At 34.6% G+C, this 24791-nt stretch overlaps 1 long non-coding RNA gene across 2 annotated transcripts in view; it reads left to right on the top strand.

The window, feature by feature from the left end:
* Positions 1-24791, top strand: part of LOC118767459 — a 484636-nt gene that overhangs the window by 94009 nt on the left and 365836 nt on the right. For both annotated transcript variants that reach the window (XR_005003389.1, XR_005003390.1), the window contains exon 2: positions 8681-8781. This is a non-coding gene — a long non-coding RNA (uncharacterized LOC118767459). The remainder of the gene's footprint in view (positions 1-8680; positions 8782-24791) is intronic.

Here is a 24791-nt window from a genome sequence, read left to right as displayed (position 1 = left end):
CACAAGCATACATGTCTATAAAGACATAAGTATCCGTATGAATCCGGGTTTGCTTTACCTCAATGTGTACCTTATATTATTGTAAGTAGGTAGTTCTGACGTCGTAAATGGTAATGTGTTTCGATTCTAATCAATCTTATAACTAATGAATCACTACATACACACAAACACACGCGCGCGCACACACAGACGTACGCAGAATGTGAATAACGGTTGGGCAATGATATGTATGTTCCAAGCCGAAAGAGGAAGGTTAAAATTTTGGGTAAAATTTTGGGTAAAAGTTTTGCTATATTGTAAGAGCTGGAAATTATAAAAAACATTCCATGTTGATTAGTGAGCGCGTGTACAAAAAACAATTCCCACTGTGGATCTAGTAAAACATTATTATTATTACATTTCGTTTACCATAAATCCTCGAGTATAATACGCAGGGAATGTTTAGGGGGCTGTACGTTTAAAAAACCTAAACCATGTGTACAATACGCACTCCTTCTCTAACTTGAGTCAAAGCGGTCTATATAACGTCCTTGGTATGTAAAAATGTATACGGTAACATCCTTTATTATTATTGTATATATAACATAATGCAAACGTGTACCTTTTCTGTGTCATTTGTTTGCAGAAAATAAAGAAATAACAATAATAACATTTAATAAATGTTGCTTATTGCAAGTTATGAATGATTCCTTTATGACTTCATTGCTTTCAGGGTTAGCTTAAGGTATTTTCGTATTTTCATAAAATGCGTCTGAATAAACATAGCCGGACAGTAAATTGAGACTCAGACATTGTTTAGAAAATAATTTTCATTTTTAACCTCGTATATAGTACGCACTAGGGATTTTGACCTTTAAAGTTTGGGAAAAAATGCGGATTATACTCGAGGATTTACAGTATTTGTTAAAGTTATTCCATCACATCCTGCGACTTCATCTACAACTTTCCGTCTCACGCGTTTCCTCTTGTCCTACCTAAAAATGGAATAGCCAGGACCAGAGGAGACACGTGCGACAAGAAGTCGTTGAATAAGTCACAATATGTGTGGCGAAAGGATTTCAACTAATCTTGTACAATACTATCTCTTTAGTTGTAGATGAAGGGGAAAATTAAAAGAAAATATTTCTAAAGAGGTTTCCTGTAAAACTGGCCACATTGAGTGCTTACTTAGGATTAGCATACGTTGAAAGTTATACATACATATACAAATAGATATGTATGCGTGCGTGAATCCTGTTAGTTCCAAAACAAACGCATGTCCATACTCATGTGTGTTTGTGTCTGTGTATTGTGTTTGTGAATTTCAGAAAGTCCATTATCGTATAACTTATCTTTCTCTGTACAAATGTGCGTCTATACCTGTGTGTCTATGTGCGTGTATTTACATATATATATATATATATATATATATATATATTATACATATATATATATATACATATATATAAATATATGCATATATATATATATATACATATATATAAATATATGCATATATATATATATATATACATATATATAAATATATGCATATATATATATATATATATATATATATATATATACATATCTATAAATATACATATATATATATACATATATATATATATACATATATATATATATACATATCTATAAATATACATATATATATATATACATATCTATAAATATACATATATATATATATACATATATATAAATATACATATATATATACATATATATAAATATACATATATATATATACATATATAAATAGATAGATACATATATACAGATATATATATACATTATATATATATATATATATATACATATATATATAAATAAATATATATATATATATATATATATATATATATATATATATATATATATATATACCTACATTTCTGTGTGTGTATGTGAGTGATTGAGTGTAAAATACAGAGAGGAAGCAAGAATCAAAATCCCATTGTAAAGTAGCCAAATGCAGTCTTTTGTCGAAACATCATGTCTACTGACAAATGTTATAAACGTTGTTTTGTTTGTGTATTGAAATGGCAAATTACACGACGGATCATTTGGTGCGTATTTGAAGCTGTTAAATTCAGAAGCTCATAGCACGCTTCGGTTAACAACTTCTGAAACCTCTCTAATTTTATTGGTATGTTTGACGTATTTTTCTCTAACTTGACATCCTATACCGACATCGACTGTAATTCTAGCAGTTGCTTAGGATTTTGCAGTTGTATCTGGTGTCTACTTTGGAGTTTACAACGTGTTTTTCTATGAGTAATTATAGGAACGTTACTCTACACACAAGTTACAACATATTTGACGCGTTTAATTTGCACGGTTTTATTACGTAAAATGCGATATTTATTGATGCCATGTTCGTTTACGATCTTAGTGTCTTTTGATTAATGACTGAGTTTTTGGTTACTCTTCGCTGTCTTTTCTTTTTTGGATACACCGTGTCGAGGCAGATGAAGTTTCGTGTTGCAGTTTTTTTCCCCTTCTGTATTTATGTGTTAACTTAAGAGGAATTCATTTGCTTTATCTTTCTGTGTGATCATTTACGATCTTACTGCATTAGTTGATGTTTTATTTTTTCTTTCTGTCAGTATATAAATAAGATACTCATTCTCTTATGCACGCCGTTAACATTTTTAGAATGTTTCTGAATGGGTAGATTGCTTGTAAACTTTATCCGGTGGAATTGGCAGAGAATTATCTCGCTTGAAATGCTGTTATAACAACCAGCGAACAAGTTCTAAAATAGTAAATGTTATGTCGATAAACAAAGAGCTTACAACAAAATTAGAACAGAAAAGCTTCTTTGTATCTTACCTTTTTAAAATTAAAAGTATAAATAGTATGTATGCATATATATATAAATATGTGTGTGTGTATATATTATTTCCAGCAAATGGGATTTCCTGATGATTTTTGTTTAATTTTACATGTTATATATCTGCACAATTATATATCGTAGTAACATAAATGTATCTGTTACTAGAATACGCATAAAAGTTCATGGGTTCATATGTTTTGCGGTCTTTATACATTGGTAAATGTTTTTATCTTGCTTCTTAGGTGTTTGAGCCATTAAACTGCGGTCATACTGGGGCATCACCTTGAAGAAATTTTAGTCGAATGTATCGACCCCAGTATTTATTTGTTTTTTTTTAAAGTCTGGTAACTTATCTATCAGTATCTTTCGCCGAACCGCTAATCTACGGAAATGTTAACACATCAGCACCGCGTCTCAAGTGGTTGTGTTGGGATAAACACTGGCATAAATACAAACACATACACACACACATATGGAAATGTATACAGGCATACGGCGGGTTTCTTTCAGTTTCCGTCTAGCAAATCCACTCACAAGTCTTTGGTCAGCCCGAGACTATAGAAAGAGACAGTTGCACAAGGTGCCACGCTGTGGACTTGAACGCGGAACCATGTGACTTGGAAGTAAACTTCCTACCACACAACCACGACTGCTCCTATTTGTGTGTATATGTGTGTGTGTGTGTGTGAGTATATACAGACACACATACGTGTATATACATATATACCAACATATAATATATATATATATATATATTCTTTTATCCTTTTACTTATACATACACACGTGTTATTAGTTAATAAATCGTATGTTATACATCTTGTAGTTTGTTGGTAAAGCACGTTCACTGCCTCAGCGTTCGTTGGACAAATGAGATTCACGGAATATGGAAGGTACGAGAAAGTTTATTGATTGCTACAATTGTTTCCACCCACCTAGCATCGATCCATCGCATGTGGGATTCTGAACATCTGGTTCAGGTGTTTCCTTCGGTGTCTCCGCAGGTGATTTCTAGAGGCATCTCATTAAAATAAACTTTGGCGAGATTTCTTTTTGGTCTTCGTAAATAGAAATGGCAAATTAAGGGATACAGTTTCATTCTTTATAGAAGATCCATAACAAATATCAGATACGAAAAGAAAGAATTACATAATACGGCGGAAAAATTATTCGATATGACTGAATATGGATGCACAAAACGCCCACACATAGGTGGCCTGGCATACATACACACTTATAAGCATACATAGATGCGTGGCTTGGTGCATATACGCTCGCACACAGAATTAAGTAGATATTGATAAAGCCATTGCTTATTACTGGCTAGTGATACGACTCCACTGGGTGAGGTATCACAAATTCTGTTGTGCAGTTCACTGGATCTGGCTTGTATGCTTATAGCAGTTGTACAGTCATAAATACTGACATAGTTGATGTGTATTTTTGAATGACTAATGAAATAACCGATAGACTGTAGAAAGCATCAATGCCACGGTTAGGATAACTAGTGTGGATAACCGTAGATTTTTCTATAGTGTTGTTGAGCCCGAAGTTCTTAAACAGTCTAAAGAATTGTTTCCTATGCCTCCAGCCCCCCACCCCCCAGTTCTTTACTACTTCGTGCTATTCTTCCTGGACCGAAATAGTTTTGTACAATAGAGAACAATAACGATTCCATCTTCAGTCTTCTGTCTCACTCATCAATCAAATTTATATATACATACATACACACATATATACATACATATATACATACATTCATATATGCATATATATATATATATATATATATATATATATATATATATATATTTATAAATAAGGATAATATCGATATTATCAAGTGGCCAGCATGGGAAAAAAATACCATACAAAGGTAATAATTTTTTACAACTAAAAATAAGGTGTCTGAGAGACACCACCATGCCGAAATAGCAGTCAAATCCCTGACTCTAAAAACCACCTTAAATGTTCATGTTGCACCATGAGATAAGACAGAAGGACAAAGTAGACTAGTAATATTTTTTTGCTAGTCTACTTTGTCTTATCTCATGGTGCGATATGAACATTTAAGAATCAGGGATTTGACTGCTATTTCAGCATGGTGGTGTCTCTCAGACACCCTTATTTTTAGTTATATATATATATATAATATATATATATATATATATATATATATATTATAAATAAGGATAATATCGATATTATCAAGTGGCCAGCATGGGAAAAAAATACCATACAAAGGTAATAATTTTTTACAACTAAAAATAAGGTGTCTGAGAGACACCACCATGCCGAAATAGCAGTCAAATCCCTGACTCTAAAAACCACCTTAAATGTTCATGTTGCACCATGAGATAAGACAGAAGGACAAAGTAGACTAGTAATATTTTTTTGCTAGTCTACTTTGTCTTATCTCATGGTGCGATATGAACATTTAAGAATCAGGGATTTGACTGCTATTTCAGCATGGTGGTGTCTCTCAGACACCCTTATTTTTAGTTATATATATATATATATATATATATACATACAGGCATGCATGTGTGTGCGCGCGTGCGTCTGTGTGTGTTATGGAATTTATTAAAACGTGATTAGCATATAGATATAGCTCTGCTCTTGCACCGCATCTAACCTCATTCAGGGGACCAATGATAAAAGATAATAGGGTATCTAACTCGTCTTGCAATGTATCAAAATCTACATTCGAGAATATATAGGGTCATCCGAAAGCCTAGTCACACTCTACCGAAAAGTAATAAGAACAATAGAGGAACAACATAATAATATCAAATACATTTAACCGGTTTTAGTATATTCACTTTCATGGACGCTGACACTCACACGTCGATAAGGTTTGTATAAACACCATCAGTTTCGTGTCACAGATTGATGCGGTGGCATCCTCCGGTGTGATATTTTACGAAGCTGTGATTTGGTGGTTGTTGCAAAGCTGCCAAAACAGCGTCCTTCAACTGTTGAATATTCTGGTATCGTTCTTGTGAAAACCTCTCTTTGATAATAGAAAATTAAAACAATATTTACAGGTGGTGACAAGACTTTCCGACCACCTTATACATTCCGTTTTGTAATGAGGGCAGGTTTTTTTAAAGGCATTTGGTTACTATTTCTAGTCTGTCCAGCGATATGTAGAGCAACACTTTCTGGTTCGTTGTAACAATGCAATAATTTTAATACGTGAAATTTTTACTTTATTTTTTAGAAATTTGCCATCGTTCAAAGAACATATGTTTCACCCATATTGCATTGAAGTGTTGTACTGTTTTTCTCAACTATGCTCATATTAATATTTATCGCTCTTCGAATAAACGGTTACATTTTTTGCAACAAGAAAATGGAGTTAAGATTTCCGTGTACATCATAGGAGATGTTTACAATAGTGAGAAATTGCTTGCCAATAACTGAAGAGTGAATGCAGTCGGATCCATTCCCTTTATAATTAAGAACAAGTCACCTTTGAAATTTTTCATGATAATCTTGTAATATATATTGCTTCTTATCGTCACTGAAAGAAAAAGATGTATTTAAACATTTATCGTTACGTATATTTTGTATTCATTCTATATCTTTAAAAAAATCGATTATATAACAGAGATATGGAAAATCCATATGTCTTTTATTTGGAGGGAGATTTTTTTCGTTCCTGTTACAATCAACTCTATTTATATAATTCTGAATATAACCAATCACATGAAAATGATTGTCTAAAATTTGAATTTTTATGTAATTAAATTCGAAAAATAAGAGTTAAAAATTCAGGTGAGAAGTGATTCATTAATAAAAAAAGTTTTAATATAACTTTATATGGTATTTCCCTTAATTTCATCTCTGCCACTTTCCGAATATAAATGTGTAACAACAGCAAATACGTAGAGATATTGCACACTCCTAGCAGTACAAACACACACAAGAAAAACAGACACAAACATGCACAGACATATACACACACACAAACATACATAGATACTCATGCACTACCACAGATCTAAATACCTATCGTGTACCATATATATATCAATATATGTGTACAGATGTATAAAGCGAAGTCAGATTACCAATGAGCTTAACTGTCAGCAGGTAAGCAACACTAGCAAGAAAAGGGGTGTGTATTTACAGATGTGAATTAACTGAAGAAGAAGCAATCCAGGTATAGGGGGAAGGGGAGACAAGTAGGCCAAAAGAGAAGAAAGAAGGTAAGCTGTCTCAGAAGCAAAAACGCCTTATATATTAATAATGTAAACCCACCACACAACGACACATATATATTATTAGTTTTGAAGTTTGGCACAATGCCAGCAGTACATGAAAGGCAACGTTATATTATGGTACCCCTAATATATGCATGTATGTACATACGCATATTTATGCGTGTGTGTACATGTGTATACGTACGTCCCTCCCTCCCTCCATCCATCCATCCATATATATATATATATATATATTTCTTTACTACCCACAAGGGGCTAAACATAGAGTGGACAAACAAGGACAGACAAAGGGATTAAGTCGATTACATCGACCCCAGTGCGTAACTGGTACTTAATTTATCGACCCCGAAAGGATGAAAGGCAAAGTCGACCTCGGGGGAATTTGAACTCAGAACGTAACGGCAGACAAAATAAGGCTACGCATTTCGCCCGGCGCGCTAACGTTTCTGCCAGCTCGCCGCCTTTTTATTTATATATATATATATATATATATATATATCTATATATATATATATGGATAGCGCATGGTTAGCGCATTCTGCTCACGATCGTAAGGTCGTGAGTTCAATTCCCGTCGACGCACTGGTGTCCTTGAGCAAGACACTTTATTTCCCATTGCTCCAGTCCACTCAGCTGGAAAAATTGAGTAGTATCTGTATTTTAAAGGGCCAGCCTTGTCACACTCTGTGTCACGCTGAATCTCTCTGAGAACTACGTTAAGGATACACCTGTCTGTGGAGTGCTCAGCCACTTACAGGTTAATTTCACGAGCAAGCTGTTCCGTTGAGCGTATAAGCTGTGACGATCGTCGTCGTAACCAACGGAGTGGTCCTATATAAATATAATGTATATATATATATATTATATATATATATATATATATATATATAATATATATATATATATATAACATATATATAAGAGAGTTAACGATATATTTATATATAAATTTTCACTGTCTCCCTGGTTTCTATGTGCTAGGCCACTTGCTGTTAAACTGACGGTATTATTAAATTATTATCTAATTTTTCACCCTTATTTATGAATATATATATATATATATATTCTACACGTTTAGAAATATAGGAAAAATGCACTGAGAATAGTGAAAATATTATTTTATTATTATATCTAAACATCTAACCGGTTTCACACTTTACACTGATTTTCAAAAAGTCTAAATAGAACGACATGGCTCATGTCGCAGCTGTCTTGCTTCAGACTAGTGTTTAACGCTTGCCCTATTTTTATGCAGAGTTCATGGCTCAAATTAGCATGTTTTGAATAGGATTTGATTGTTAGAGTATAAGTCACATGACTAGTCTTAGAAATTTTTGTACGTTTCCCGCTAGGTCCGTGTGTTAGTATCAAGTGACAATGTTTGGTGATGAACAAAATTAAATGTTACCAGTTTGCATCAGGTCTCTGGCCTCTCTGCTTCACTCCTAGAAGTGTTGACAAAATAAAGTACCAGTCAACTATCAAAAATGATATTAGCGATCGTTTCCATTCCCGTTTCATATAAAAGAATATAAATGTTATTATTATGCGACCCATTATATAATCTGAGTTCGAAATATGAAAAGCCACATTTCGATTTTATTTTTTACAGGTTGATAGAGAGAGTCAGGAATGTGTTGAGATCCAATTACACCTAAACTACCAAAGCCTCTATGCCATTGCTGACTTGTGCTGATATGCAAAAGTAACACGGTTTGTACAGTTTGACTATAATTTATATATATTCAGTCTTTCGAAAAGAAAATCAATAAATATCCTTCAGCAGATAAACAAGGGATATAAATAAAATTCAAAACCAACAAACGAGAACTGAAACAAGACATTTATTTAGTAGTATTCAGAAATAAGTTATATTCTCAAAATGCATATCTTTTTATGGAAATGTATTTTCTTCAAACGGATGTGCTTGGATATAGTAAAAACGTGTCCTTTCACAGATATTTATTGAATTATTCGGATAAAACTATATAGCAGTTTACTGAACAAGGTGTCACTAGAAACACACTTTGCTGAGCCAATATGAAAGTTCCTGTCATGATAGCTATCACAGTAAAGTTTGTTGTAGTAAAACCTCCACATTTAAATGGGAATATATATTACTTCTCGGTATTAAAACTGCCTCTGTTGCTAATATATATATTTCTAGCAAGCTCATTGCTTAATCACCACATCAGTTCTGGCACTGTTATTCTATATATCCCTGGCGGGAGGATAAATCGCTTCTATTTTTAGTGATGGAACGTCCATCATCAACAAGACTAGGGAGGGTCGAAACCACGTGATGAAGTGGTTTCCGCGCTGGAGGTATCAAGAATTTTTCTCCTGTCTGCCAAATCTATCTATCTATACAAACTCTCCATATTTTTTCTCTCCTTGTTTTTTTTTCTCTCCTTATTTCTCTCCTTGTTTCTTTCTGGGTTCCTTTCTGTGGAAGAGCGTAGGCTCGAAACGTAAAAGAATTTTTTTTATTCCTGAGCGTTATACTCATACATCTGTTTGTTTTGTACACCACCTGTCTTCGTCTTTTGTTTTCTTCGTAAACTCTCTCTGTACAAACACACTTACGTTTATGCATTTATGTATTTGCTTTTTTATGTATTTAGTCTTTTGAAAATGTATTTGTTTTTTTACAAGATTCTTAATGCTAAATCGTACGTTGAAATAGTGTTATATCTGGCGACGGTCATCTGTTACCAATTACACACGCACTGTTTATTTAATCTTCACTTTATTATTATTAGAATCGCTAGAATACCGAGCAAAATACTTAGCGTTCTGAGTTCTAATTCTTCTGATATTTTCTTTGCTTTTCATCCTTTCGGGGTTAATAACAGAAGAACCAATTGAGTACAGGGATCGATGTAATCGACTTACCCCCATCTCCGGAATTGTTGGCCTTGTGCCAAAATTTGATAGCAACATCATCAGCAGCATCATCACTATATGCAAACTCACAGCGTATTCTGCTGGATATGTTGGAAAGGGTCAGATGTCTTTAGCCAAGATTAAGGTGGCACTTCTTTACTCGTTATACTTCAAGGACCCGGCAAAGAATTCTTGCAGTTCTAAGCAATGCACATGTTTTTGTGTTCTACCTTCACGCTTGCACTAACCTTTTTCAGCCATGCTGGTAGTTGAGTGCTGATACTTCCAAGTGCACCAATTACAATTAGTATCATGTTTACTCTCTTCATTGATCACAACCTTCGTATTTCCCACTTCAGATCGTCATAGTTGTTTATTTTTCTTCTTCTTCCATATTGATAATATTACCACCGAGGCATGCCATGCCGATTATTATACATGTCCTTTCTTTTTTATTCACCACAACAATGTCCAGTTTCCGATGTCTGGTCGCGCGATCATACTGGATCATTCCATCCCACAGGATTTTGCAATTCTCATTTTCGGTGACTCATTCTGAAGTTTGCTCATATCACGTCTTTGATCTTTGTAGGCCGTGGTTTCCACAGAGCTCCCAATGGATCTTTCTTGCCATATTGTCATGGCGTCTTTTCTATTCGCGTTGTGCCAATTCCGGCCATTCGCTAACGATGTGCCCTACCGTTTTACACCTCTCACCGCACATTCTGCATTTGTCGCTACCAATAGTGTTGTTAATTCTGCACTTCATATAATTGGTCCTTAACGCTTGTTCTTGAGCTACGCATATGAGTACTCCTGTCTCTATCTTCAGGTCACTCCATCTCATCCCTAGCCACCAGTCCTCTGTATCTGTCTTGGCATTCACATTTCCTGCAAACAGTCCGTACATTTTCTTTTCCTTCCATGCTTTTCGTTCTTTTTTGTTCATTTCTTGTTTAAATTTATTTTTAGTTACACAATTTTCAGTGTTGATGACGCCGGCCTTCTTCGTATTTCCCAACAGTGACTCCACCCTAGGCTGTTTTCCTCTGTTTCGATACAGTCCTGGCAACTGATCAAATCTCTCCCACCCTTCCTTCAGACAAGAACAGCCTGATGGTGTCACTCTTTGGAAGGCTCCGTGTACTGTCGACAGTCTTCTGGTCTTGATATCCATTTTTTTCATCTCTGTCTTTTGCGATTTTATAATTCCCGCTCCAGACCGAAGTGATGCAATCGCCCACTTTGTTATTATTGTTGTTGTTGTTATTATTATTATTGCTATTATTACTATTGTGATTGTTGTTGTTATTATTATTATTATCAACGTCTTTATCACTTTACTGGTCAAAATTTTTCGTCACACATTCTGTGACTTCATCAGCGACATTTTGTATATTGTATCTCTTCTCTCTCATCCTGCCCTGTCTATTTCAGTTTGTGATTGTAACAGAAATTCGCTAAAGAGGTCACAGAATGTGCAACGAAAGAATTCTAACAAATAAACGGATAATAATAATGTCTTGGTATAAAGGATGGGCTACAGCAAATAATCTGCTCAATCCCACAGATTTGCTTGTCAGTTGTTTGCCCTTAACGAGTTGACCATATCCCTATCTGTCTGACGATATGTGCATCTCTGATCACAAGCAGATGTAGTGGGAGAGCATCATAGCCATGTGTTGAGAGGGATTCTTTGGGGTTTTAATAATTCACCACTGGAAACATGGCTGTTTCGTTCAACATCCTTAAACAACCCTTATTCAAGGACCTTTTGAGCGGCATCGGCTACTCGACCAGAACAAAATTCTAACTGGGCCCCACCTGCTAGGTCATGCGCTGTTTATCTTAATATGAGATCACCATGTCGCGCACATATGGTTGTGATGCATGTGCCTGGTGTACCTTTATCAGACCGGTAGTCATGATGGGTATACTGGGATTCGTATACTTTACCCCTGTGTCACTTTGATGGCATGCACTACTCTCTCACTCAATAATAATAATAATAATAATAATAATAATAATAATATTAATAATAAATGCCCTGATGCAGTACCAGGCAGTGGCTCTCATGGCTTCTGATCTTAACTGATTGGAAGTGTTATCATGTACATTGTTTTGCCTTGGTATAAAAGATGGGCTGCAGCAAATATTCTGCTCAATACCACCGATTTGCTTGTGCTCATTCACGTGTTCTCGTGCTCACGTGCTCTCTTGAACACCTAAGTCTGCATGTTTTTTTTCCCCTGACCTTATAACATTGGCACAGCAGATTTGAAATAACTTTAGTCACAACTGGAGAATAATATTTCAACAAGTACTATTCTTATTATTTGCATGTGTGCTTCTAAGCTGGAAGGCACGTTCCGGTGCACACGTGCGTATGCATATTTTTAATGTGCACGCGCGCGTAATGCATGATTAATGATTCGTGTGCAAACAATTAAGAGCCATGGGAAATATGTGTGTGTGTGTGTGTGTGTGTGTGTGTGTTTTAGAGAAATGGAGATAAAGTGTCAAAGATAGAGTGTGTGTGTGTGTATAGACATGATTTATAGTATCTGCGCTCGTGGTTTATCAACTTTTAACGTAATTCAAAATTAAATTTCGCATTCGGTTCCCAATCTTATAGTCCACCAGGTTTGTGCTCTCGTCAGCTATATTTACAAATAGCTATATCTTCATAAATATATATCCCACGTTAAACTCTACTGCCAGGGTATTCTTGCTTATTATTACTGCAATATGATATATATCAGTGGTATGAAATCATTCATATCTACTTCATAAGATAGCTGAACATACGATTAGATAAACATTAGTAATAATAATAGCAACAACCGTAACAACAACAACAATAACAACAGAAATAATAATAATAATAATAATAATAATAATAATGGCGGTGGCTAAGGAGTACTACATATGCTATATAGTTGACCTTGTATGTCCCTTTGACCTACGAATAGCCATTAAGGAAGGTGAAAAGTTGGATAGATACAACCCTCTCAAGTACAAAAATAGTCCGGCTATGGAAAATGAAGAAAAGGAAGACAGTGCCAATTATTGATGGGTTGTTTTTGAGGACAGTATCAGAAGGTATCAAGGGAGTTGTAAAGGAAAATGGAATAGAGAGCCCGGTAGAACTGTTACAAAAGTTTTGCCTCCTTGGCACGGCCAGCAAAATCAGGAAAGTATTTGATATCTGATAGCATAGGCTGATGGTAGTGAGCACGCCAGTGTAACCTCCAGACTTCATCAGGTATATTGGGGGAAATTTCGAATTTGGGTTCTCAATCCTAAGGCATTTTTCGCTGTCATTAATATTATTCAGGTTACTGCCTGGTATCGAACTCGGAATCTTGGGGTTTGTAGCCCGTGCGCTTAACCATTATGCCATATGCCCACGGGCATATGAATGATATCGTACAAATATATGAAGTAAGGTTACAAATGCTTATATTGATTCAGAAATTTGTAGATAGATATATTATCTTTTCATAGGAGCAGGAATGGTAGTTAACTATATTGGAATCGAACCGTAGATTGTAAAGAAACAAACACATTTTGTATGGTTTTCTACTCATTTTGTCCATCAAATTGAGCTGAGAAAGAAACGAATAATTGCTCCTTACTTAAGCACAAGACCAGAAAACTTCAGCTGAAGAAACTGTGCATAATATCAATTCTCAAATAAATGCCTTGTAATTTGTATTATGAACGCGAAAGGACAAAAGGCAGTGAACTCTGAGTGATTTGAAATCAAAAGACAATATGTTATAAATAAATACAAACATTTTTTCATAATCTTTCAAGACAGTAACAATAAAAAAGACTTATAAAAAGAATCATCAATAATAATAATAATACTCATAATATGTTGAATAATTCATCATGGGCGCAGAGGTGTCTCGTTAAAGATCGAAAAAACACACGTTCCCGCTTGTTGCGGATGTTTTATGGGTTGGAATACTATTAATAAAATCTGTCCAATAAAAAATTAATGTTAAAAAAGCCAGAAACAGCAGAGTACACTATAGCTACATAGTATCGATTTTTTTCTCTATTTTAAGTGCAAGACAGAGGTGGAACGATGTACTATAAAGTGACTAAAATTCAGTGTAAATGAACTCAGACTTCTAGGATTGGAAATGCTCCGTATTGCAAGAGGTGAAGTAAAACGACGAGAAACGTAATAATTATATAAGATGTGAAATATTACGCGTTTGTATACAAACGCAGGTAAATGTACACAAACATACATATATATATATATATATATGGAGGGTTTACAAACAAAACAAAAGACGAAGACAGGTGGTGTACAAAACAAACCGATGTAATAGTATAACGCTCAAGAATTGAAAAAGTTTACGTTTCGAGCCTACGCTCTTCTACAGAAAGGGACACAGAAAAAAGAAGGCTAACGATCTATCAAACATATATATATACAAAAATATATGAATATACATATATATATATATATATATAAAGTTAATCCAAACAAGAAAACACAAAAACAACACAGCAACGCGAGGACGTGGAACAAATAAAGTATTACTGGACGCTCAGGAAAGAAGGGAAGGAGGGTTTAACGTTTCGAGTGGAGCTCTTCGTCGGAAACAAAGGAGAAGGAAAGACAGAGGAAAAAAAATTGCTGGCGGTGCTCACGAGGTCACACACCACACACACACACACACACACACACACACATATATATATATATATATATAATATATATATATATCTGTTTTAAATATTTAAAAATGTTTCAGCTGCAAAGCTGCGGTTATGCTAGAGCACCACCATTGACTGAGCTACAACATAATTTGGAAACTTCTCTAATATGTGGCATTTGGTCAATGAGGGAGCTTGATGCTGCTGCCCTCATCCGTGTTTCCTGCTGTGAGGTAGGCTCGTCTGGAACCCGTAATAGGAAGAGATCCAGTTTTGTTTTATAGACACATCTGCACCATGCAGGTCTCTCGGGCATTTTGGGAGGATATTAAAAAGTTATGGGTTCTTGAAGCCCAAGCTGTTGCAGTATCTGGTCCTGTATTTTAATGGCGATGTTGGATTCCTTGGCACTGTGCAATGGCATCCCGTTCTGCAGTTTGAATAACTTTCAATGCCAAAGTTAGGTACAAGGACTTCTAGGATTTTCAAGATGTATATCACTGTATACCTCTCTCGCCTTCGTTCCAGGGAGAAGAGTTTTAATTTTTTCAGTCTCTCCCAGTTGCTGACATGTTGCATCGAGACGAGTTTCTTACTGTAGCTACGTTCGATTTCTTCGAGTTCTGTCGTGGACTTTTTATTGCGTGGTGACCATAGTTGGGAGCAATAGTCTAAGCGGCTGAGAACGTATGTCCGCCAAAGGATCATCAATGTCTCTTTTTGTCGTTTCTCCTGTTCTGAATGTTCGGAGGATACACCCAGCTAGCCGTCTGTATTTTATTACCAAATTAGTAATATGCACTTGGAAAGAGGCATCATTGTTTATGTCAATGCCCAGGTCACGCACTGATTTTGATTGAGGAATTTCAATTCCGCCTGGGCCAGTGTATCCTGTCTGCATGTCGTTTAGCTTTATGTGTTTTTAGCGTAGGGCCTGGAATGTTCCTGCTTTAAACTGCATGTTTTTGTCCTCACCCCACTTGTATATTGCTTCCAATTGCCGTTGCACATATGCAATAATTCCAGGATTTTGTATTGTCTGACAGACTTTTGTGTCATCTGCATAGCTAGCAAGGGTAGCTATCTGAGCAGCCGAGGGTATGTTTGTGAGGGTCACTATGAACAGCAGTGGCCCCGAGACAGTGCCCTATGGAATACCACTTGCTATTTGCGTTTCCTTGCAGGTAGCCCCTACTACTGCCTGGACGTCTATCCTTTAGAAAGTTGAGCAGCCATTCTCCAAATTTTCCGCATATACCGAGTTTTCCACATATGCGTAGATTCTGACACATCATACCATGGTCAACTTTGTCAAGGGCTTTTGCAAAATTGAGATATATCACATCCACGCTTGAGTCATTCAGCCGCTGTTTTAACACCCAGTCCTAGTGTTGCAGGAGCTGTGTCAGACAGCTTCCACTTGGATGGCGTAGTAATTCCACAATGCCTTGGCTTTGTTGTCACATTTTATTTAGTATATACATGGTCATACACGACACCGGGAGTCTAACAGCAGTCCTTCCGTAGCACTTACATAGGCTTAACTGCATTTTGGATCTTCTGTATATATATATATATATATATATATATATATATATATATACTTACGTTGTTAATCCTTTGGGAACCATGATTTTGGCCCTGTAATATAAGTTCTTTTTCCGGAAAGTTGTTATTTAGAGGAGTGATTTCGAGATCTACATAGTTTTCAGAGGTATTTCTGGTGTGTGTATTTTTATTGTGCTTATTTTCATTGAGTGATATTGACCCTATATTGGGGAGGCAATTATAACGAGCTGTAACAGTGTTTCTGTTAAAGATTTTGTGGTAACTGAGTGAATGTCGGGATTAAAAATCAAGAATTTCCCAGCTATGTTAGTGCCTACATTAATGCTATAAGGTGGGTTAAAAGATACGATTTTTCTCTGTGTGCGTCTTCTCGGTCCGTCTGTATTTGATTCAATGTAGTTTATGATAAACGTGAAGTCTGACCTCTCTAACACAGCATTATAAAATGGGGTAGTTTTTTTGAAAAGTGTCTTTATCCGTGGACAGATTATATGCGGCATCTTTATTTGGTTTGTGGTAAGATTCAGATTAAACATATATATATCTTTATATATAAAAGTCAAGTTGTGTGTCTGTCTCCTACGATTTAGATTCCTAACTACTCCCACATTTTGCGGTGCAGTTTAACCAAAACCGGGTATCTCATAGTCGTGATTCATATCGAGCCCTTCTGGGTATTAGCGCGCGTCTACGATGAGTCTACGATTTTAAAAATAATTTACCATCATTTCTTTCCATTTTGATGCATTTTTTTGCTATTATATAAGGGAAGTAACTCTCTAAAAATGTCTACGATGAGTCAACGATTTAAAAAAAAAATTACCATCATTTTTTTCCATTTTTAGTGCATTCTTTTGCTATTTTTTGGCTATAACTCTCTAAAAATGCTTATATAGTTATTTCCCTTACAAACCCGAGCAACGCCGGGCAATACTGCTAGTATATATATATGTAAGTTAATCGGAAAACATTTGCTCACCTTAACTTAATATAAAGAGATTAAGACCGTAGTAAGAGGATTTCATTATTCCAGCGACTATTGTTTTATAAATGTCACTTATGATATCATTTGCTTTGATCTAAAAACCTACATACACACATATAACAACCACGTACACACCTACAAATACTGGCGCATACACACACACGCACGCAGACACACACATATATATTATTCATAAACAAGACATATCTATATGTGTGTGCGTGTATGTATGCGCTTAAGTGTTTACGCCTGACGTGTTTTTGTGTGTCTGTTCGTTTTAATTACGATTTTAAGTTACCCAGAGATCATTCTATCAGATTGGTTGAAACAGTGGTTCAGTGGAGCATAAATTACAGCCAAGACACACACACACACACACACACACGCAAACGCACACACATGCACACGTACACACACAGACACACACAGAGCCACCTACAATTGTATATTCAATATGTATGTGCTTGTGTATATATATATATATATATATATACATACATACATATGTATGCATATATATATATATATATATACATACATACATATGTATGCATATATACATATAGATATATATATATATATATACATACATATGTATGCATATATATATATATATATATATATACATATGTATGCATATATATATATACATATATATACATACATATATACACATACATACATATATATACATACAGACATATATATACATACATATATATACATACATATATATACATACATATATATACATACATACATATATATACATACATATATATGCATATATATATATATACGTACATACATACGTACATATATATAAATATATATATATATATATATACATACATATATATATATATACATACATATATACTATACATATATGTATATGAATATATATATACATATATATATATATACATATATACATATACATATATGTATATGAATATATATATACATATACATATATATATATGTATGTATATATACATACATATATATATATATATGTATGTATATATATACATACATATATATATATATATGGATATAGAGATGAATTTATGCGTTCCTGTATATACACGTTTGTGCCTTGCATACACATTTCTCAACCTTAATTACAGCTTATAAATGTGCTTTACGTCTTACCTTATTAATAATTCTATTTACCAACTCTATCTCTCATCCAGCCAACCTGTTAACACCTCGCCTGTACACATAAAAATATAAATCGTAAATCGTACTATTCAGTCTGCTTTAATGTATCCATAAACAAACATATAAAGCATCTATTGGTAAATTTTGCTAAGTAATATGAGATTAATTATTTCAGTGACTATAAATGAAACAGCTGTAAGGTATGATGTTCGATTTGTTGATAATAAACTCTTATTTACTTCACCACTCCAATTTCTTCTTCTTCTTCTCTTCTTCTTCTTCCACACATATATATATATATATATATATATATATATATATATATATATATTATATATATATATATAGATTTATATATATATATATATAGGGATGATCAACGGTTGCTCTCTACCAAATTTTCATAAACTGAGTGATAGTTTATTATATTGTAGGCGCCGGAGTGACTGTGTGGTAAGTAGTTTGCTAACCAACCACATGGTTCCGGGTTCAGTTCCCACTGCGTGGCATCTTGGGCAAGTGTCTTCTGCTATAGCCCCGGGCCGACCAATCCTTGTGAGTGGATTTGGTAGACGGAAACTGAAAGAAGCCCGTCGTATATATGTATATATATATATATATATATATATATATAATATTATTATATATTATGTTGTGTGTGTGTTGTTTGTGTGTCTGTGTTTGTCCCCCTAGCATTGCTGACAACCGATGCTGGTGTGTTTACGTCCCCGTCACTTAGCGGTTCAGCAAAAGAGACCGATAGAATAAGTACTGGGCTTACAAAGAATAAGTTCTAGGGTCGATTTGCTCGACTAAAGGTGGTGCCCCAGCATGGCCACAGTCAAATGACTGAAACAAGTAAGAGTGAGAGTATACATTCTTGTGTTAGAAGCGACTTATCCAATGTTAAGTGAAAAGTGATCGAAGCTGGAATCATGTATCTGCAAAGCGAAACGAACTTCTGAGACCACAATGATAATTGTTCCAATGAATTTCATACCTTCCATATGAAATTTACGTGCGTCACATTCAGTGGAACCAGGCTAATTCTTGGGAACGCGAACAAATCCCTTAAGCGGAAAGATTATATTGCTATCAGTATGAATTCAATTAGCAATACACGTACACACACACAGACAGACACACAAACACATACACATATATATGTATATTAACACACACAAACAATCTTCAAATCCTTTTTTGGTTCACTTAATCTTTCAACCGTTTGGGGCCGATATTTGCGTAGCAGTTGAGTACTGGGGTCGGAGGAATCGACTTTTACCCTCCCTCACAATTTCTGGTTTTCTGCACAAAAACTCGAAGCCAATATATATTTTGTATAGCTTTCTTTCATTCCCGCCATCAAACTAATTATATAGATAATTGTAGTTTTAGAATTCTCTATGTATTTACACGTAATTTACAAATTTATTTCTTTAGACTTCTTTGAAATTCGTGCAATATAATGGACCGTTAATTTTACTTAGAATCTAACTGAATTCAGTGTTGACCTACAATATCAAGCGTGCGGTCAAGATGTAAATTCTGTTTAGTTGTTAGCAGCTATTATTTGTTACTGTGAAAAGATACATCGGTGTATGACACGTCATATATTTCTATTTTTACGTTCTCCTTAAAAGAAATACCAAGTCACAATATGTCACTAATTGACATATGTATCGAGTTTTTCTCACGAAATGTTTGCGAACAAACATTAAAACTATGCCAAAGTACAGGAACCTAATTTCTTTTCCACCTTAATTTCTCAATTCTTGTTATTTATTTTAAATTGGTTTATCGATTTCTTGAAAGATGGGTTATAATAAACTATTCGTACATTGTGTTATCTTAAAGCCAGCGAGCTGGCAGAAACGTTAGCACGCCAGGCGAAATGCTTAGCAGTATTTCGTCTGCCGCTACGTTCTGAGTTCAAATTCCGCCGAGGTCAACTTTGCCTTTCATCCTTTCAGGGGTCGATTAAATAATTATCAGTTACGCACTGGGTCGATATAATCGACTTAATCCGTTTGTCTTTCCTTGTTTGTCCTCTCTGTGTTTCGCCCCTTGTCGGTAGTATTTCGTCTGCCGCTACGTTCTGAGTTCAAATTCCGCCGAGGTCGACTTTGTCATTCATCCTTTCGGGGTCGATAAATTAAATACCAGTTGCGTACTAGGATAGACATAAACGACTGGCCCCATCACCCAAAATTTCAGGCCTTGTGCCTAGAGAAGAAAGAATATTGTATTATCTTAATATTTTGCGTTACAACACTATACTTAAGTTTACGATTTTGAATAGAAACACTCCGTAGTTCATATATAGTGCAACACGCATATCACACGGCTTAGTCTCACCACTAAGTATTGGTCAAAGAGCTAAAGGAGGAGATCTGAAACTCGAAATTTGAAACTAGATTTGAAAGTAGACATTTATTCTTAGCTCGTCATTTATTCGTTCGTATCTATAAGGAGAATGCTTTCTTGAAACGTTATCTGTGACAGAAAAGATTCGTAAAAACGAGGCATTTTGTCGATCATTTAATTTACAACACAATATCGGGGTTGAATGTCAATTCTTTTACTCTTGAGATGTAGAAAAACATTATATTATAAAATTTCATTAGTTGATACACTTCTTTGATAGATGATAAACATATTGACAGAATGCAATCGGAAAACAATTTGTTAAATAGTACTTAATAAGTATTTCAATTGAACATCCATCGAAATGTAATATTATTCACGCGATTAGTAACTTAATTACTGAAATATTCTCTTTCAAAAGAATTCTCAAAAGCAACATTAAAAATGTACAATCTTGTACATTTATTTACCTTTCATCCATGTTCAGCAAATATTTGAAGGGTAAGCCCCACCGATGAGAGCAGGAAAAACCCACAACCTATTCAATGATTTATTTTCAATTTACAGAATATTTGAAGTAATTTTAATCCTGCATCGTTCTTCTTATCAACATAGAATATTTATTTAGTTGGAGTTGTATTGCTTTAGATACTTTAATAGTAAATTATCGAATGAATAACGAATTATTTATACATCGATAACAATATGCGGTCTTCTTGATTCTCAGACAGGCACAGGCCCAAGCACACACAGTACATGCTGACATATATATGTACATATGTTTGTATGGTTATCATACCTGTCGCTTTAATAGGATAATATCAATCATATACAACGATAAATAGAAAAATGCAATAATACAATTAAATACCATTGAGATATGAATATTATTTCATGTCCTTATATAAAAGTTGCAATTCCAGAAGTAAGTACAGTATTTTTCGAACGCCTTCACAGTGCCGCTCCACTGCATATACATGTAAAACCCTCACAGCACATTTATTCACATATATTAAGTGAAGACAGGCACATGCACACATAAACGAAAAGTGTGTGTGTGGGGGGACACCTATTTCTCAACTAAACAATGAAATATATTTATCAACTTGTGCTTAAGAGGCCTACAAAATATTTGTTTCTTTCTGGTTAATCGTCTAAATTTGTTTTCCTTCAATGGTTCGGAATGTTATTCTACATTTTTAGTAAACAGTCGGAAAGAAATTTTTGCCTCGCAAATAAGTGAATTATTTAAAGCTTTTTCGAGAAAATTGTTTTCGTTTTCTTTCTGTTCTCTTTTAAACGCATCTATCATCATTTATACTTCAGTAACAAAATCATAGGAAAGGTAAAATATTGGTTTCCAGGCAATTATAGATAAAAACATAAAAATAAAATCATTTAAAATTCAGTTGATTAAACAAAACCAGCGACGACACGAACTAAAAAAGATATTTGCAAATAAATATTCAGCTTTCGGTTGTGACAATATTGAACAAGTAAATTCTGACACGAATTTGAATTCGATTTCATATTTTGCCTTTGATATTCTTGTAACGGAATTCCTGTTTCAATCTTGGCATAGCGGAAGAGTTCTTGGGGTCAAAGACATATACACCTTGAGGAAGAAACATTTTAATTATAATATAAAGTTTGGTTTAAAATGTATTTAATTATCAGGTATACATTGTGACATTAATCATATAATTTGCTTTAGGCTTCCTGCGTGACATCGATATAGTGACGTACACGATGCGACGATATTGTTCTGTGGGTTATAGTTTTTTTTTTTTTTGTTTGTTTCATGCATATTGATGAAAAGATCCGATATAAGTTCCTTCTCATTCTTTGTGTTTGATAAAACAAAGGAAACTACTGGGTCGATTTAATTGTCTGGCATTGGCGTCTCTCGGTGTTTTCTCGCTACTTTCTCATTATCGTCAGATGTGGATGTAAAACCAGCGGCTTCAAGTCTCTTGTGAGCAACATTGAATCTCAGGCATTATTATAACAATACAAATTGACTATTATGTAAGCGACTAGTCCCCTTCCGAACTCGTCAGCTCTTGTGCCTTTATTAGAAAAGGTTTTATTATTATTTCAATTTTTGAAACAAGGACAGCTTGGAGGAGGTAGGGATGAGTCTATTACATCGTCCCCAATATTTTATGGACCTCGAAAGGATGAAATATAATTCGACGTCGGTGAAATTTGAACTCAGGACATAGTGACTGGTGAAATACCGCTAAGCATTTCGTCCAGCATGCTAACGACTCACCCAGCTCGCCGCCCTCGAAAGGATTATTATAATAGAAAGACAATAATGATGGGACAATGCCACACAAACATTAAGTTATTTTATTTATCACACATCTGCAATCACGCTTGGTGTATATCTACAGAGAATATTATGGTGGAATACAGTTCTTAATATAGGCTTAACTTCATAAATCTGTAACACGTCAGCCTATATAAACTTTGGGAAGTGATGTATGTTTACAAATAAAATCCCAGATGTATATACACACTAAAATATAAACACGCAACTCTGTATATATATATATATATATATATATATACCGGAGTAAGCACATAAATGTGAGACAAGGTGGAAAGAAAGAGTACACGAATACTGGAATACCAGAAGTATAATAATATGCTTTATTTAAAAGCAGCAGAAATATCACAAAAGCTGTTTCTCAGAGTTTCACATTCCCGTTCGTCGGACACTTTTCTTAGAATTCTAGCAAAACTGTCCGACAAACGGGAACGTTTATTCATATTTTTTTAGATTTTAATTATTTCTGTGGTAAAGTAAACATATTCACGCTTAGAATTTAAAAAAATAATAAATAATAATGCAGCGAAGTACTTACCTGTAAACCACATGAATTTAAATATATTAAAAGAAAATATGTAGTGTACCATAGATGCGTAATGTACCCAGTTACGCAGTGGGGCCGATATAATCGACTTAATCCGCACATACTGTACGGAAAACGAATCTCTTGGAGCGGTGGTGGCGAGTGTGCAGTGTTGTTTTGCATTTATAACAATAATGTATATAAAAAATATATACAGTACAGTACTATTTCTACTTCGCGGATCTTCACTGATCACGGGGTGTTTTCGAACGTAATACCCACGGTAGTCGAGGGATTACTATTTATATATATATATAATATATATATATATATTATATATATATATATAACCAATGGTCAAGAACAAATTATTATCATATAAGCTTGTATGGGAAACCATACTTACCCGTTTCTGCACGACTTTCAAACTGTTCTGGAAATCAATAATCTCCTATTTAATGCAATGTCCATATTCTGAAAAGCAAGCAAAAATTAAAATGAGAATTTATAGATTATACGAATAATTATTTATTTTGAACGAACTAAAACCAGCGTGATTAATTAAGGTCATAAATTTCATAATCAATAAGTTATTGTGTTATTTTGGTCCACAGTTTATAAGACATTTTAGGCATGTTGATATTTATATGAACAACTAAGAAAATTATGAGGACCTATATAATGACGTAAGGTAACCAGGTGCAGGAGCGGCTGTGTAGTAAGTAGCTTGCTTACCAACCTCATGGTTTCGGGTTCAGTCCCAATGCGTGGTATCTTGGGCAAATGTCTTCTACTATAGCCTCGAACCAACCAAAGCCTTGTGAATGGATTTGGTAGACGGATACTGAAAGATGCTCCGCACCGTCTTCGATAAAGGGATATATGAAATATCCCGGAAACAGCTGTAAGACTTTCTCTTTATAAATGTTCTGACATATTTCACTGTCTTGGATTTTTATCTCATTCTGTTAATTTTACACACACACACACTCACACGCACACGCACACACACATACACACATATATATACGTTGTGTGTCTGTTTTTGTCCACCCAACATCGCTTGACAAACGTCCCCGTAACTTAGCGGTTTTCTGAAAGACCGATAGAATAAGTACTAGGCTTCCAAAATATAACTCCTGGGGATCGATTCGCTCGGTTAAAGGTGGTGCTCCAGCATGGCTGCAGTCAAATGACTGAGAAAGTAA

This window comes from Octopus sinensis, linkage group LG2 (genome assembly GCF_006345805.1).
Source record: "Octopus sinensis linkage group LG2, ASM634580v1, whole genome shotgun sequence".
NCBI lineage: Eukaryota > Metazoa > Mollusca > Cephalopoda > Octopoda > Octopodidae > Octopus > Octopus sinensis.
Note: the sequence above shows the minus strand (reverse complement) of the source record. Positions and strands in the feature narration are given on the sequence as shown.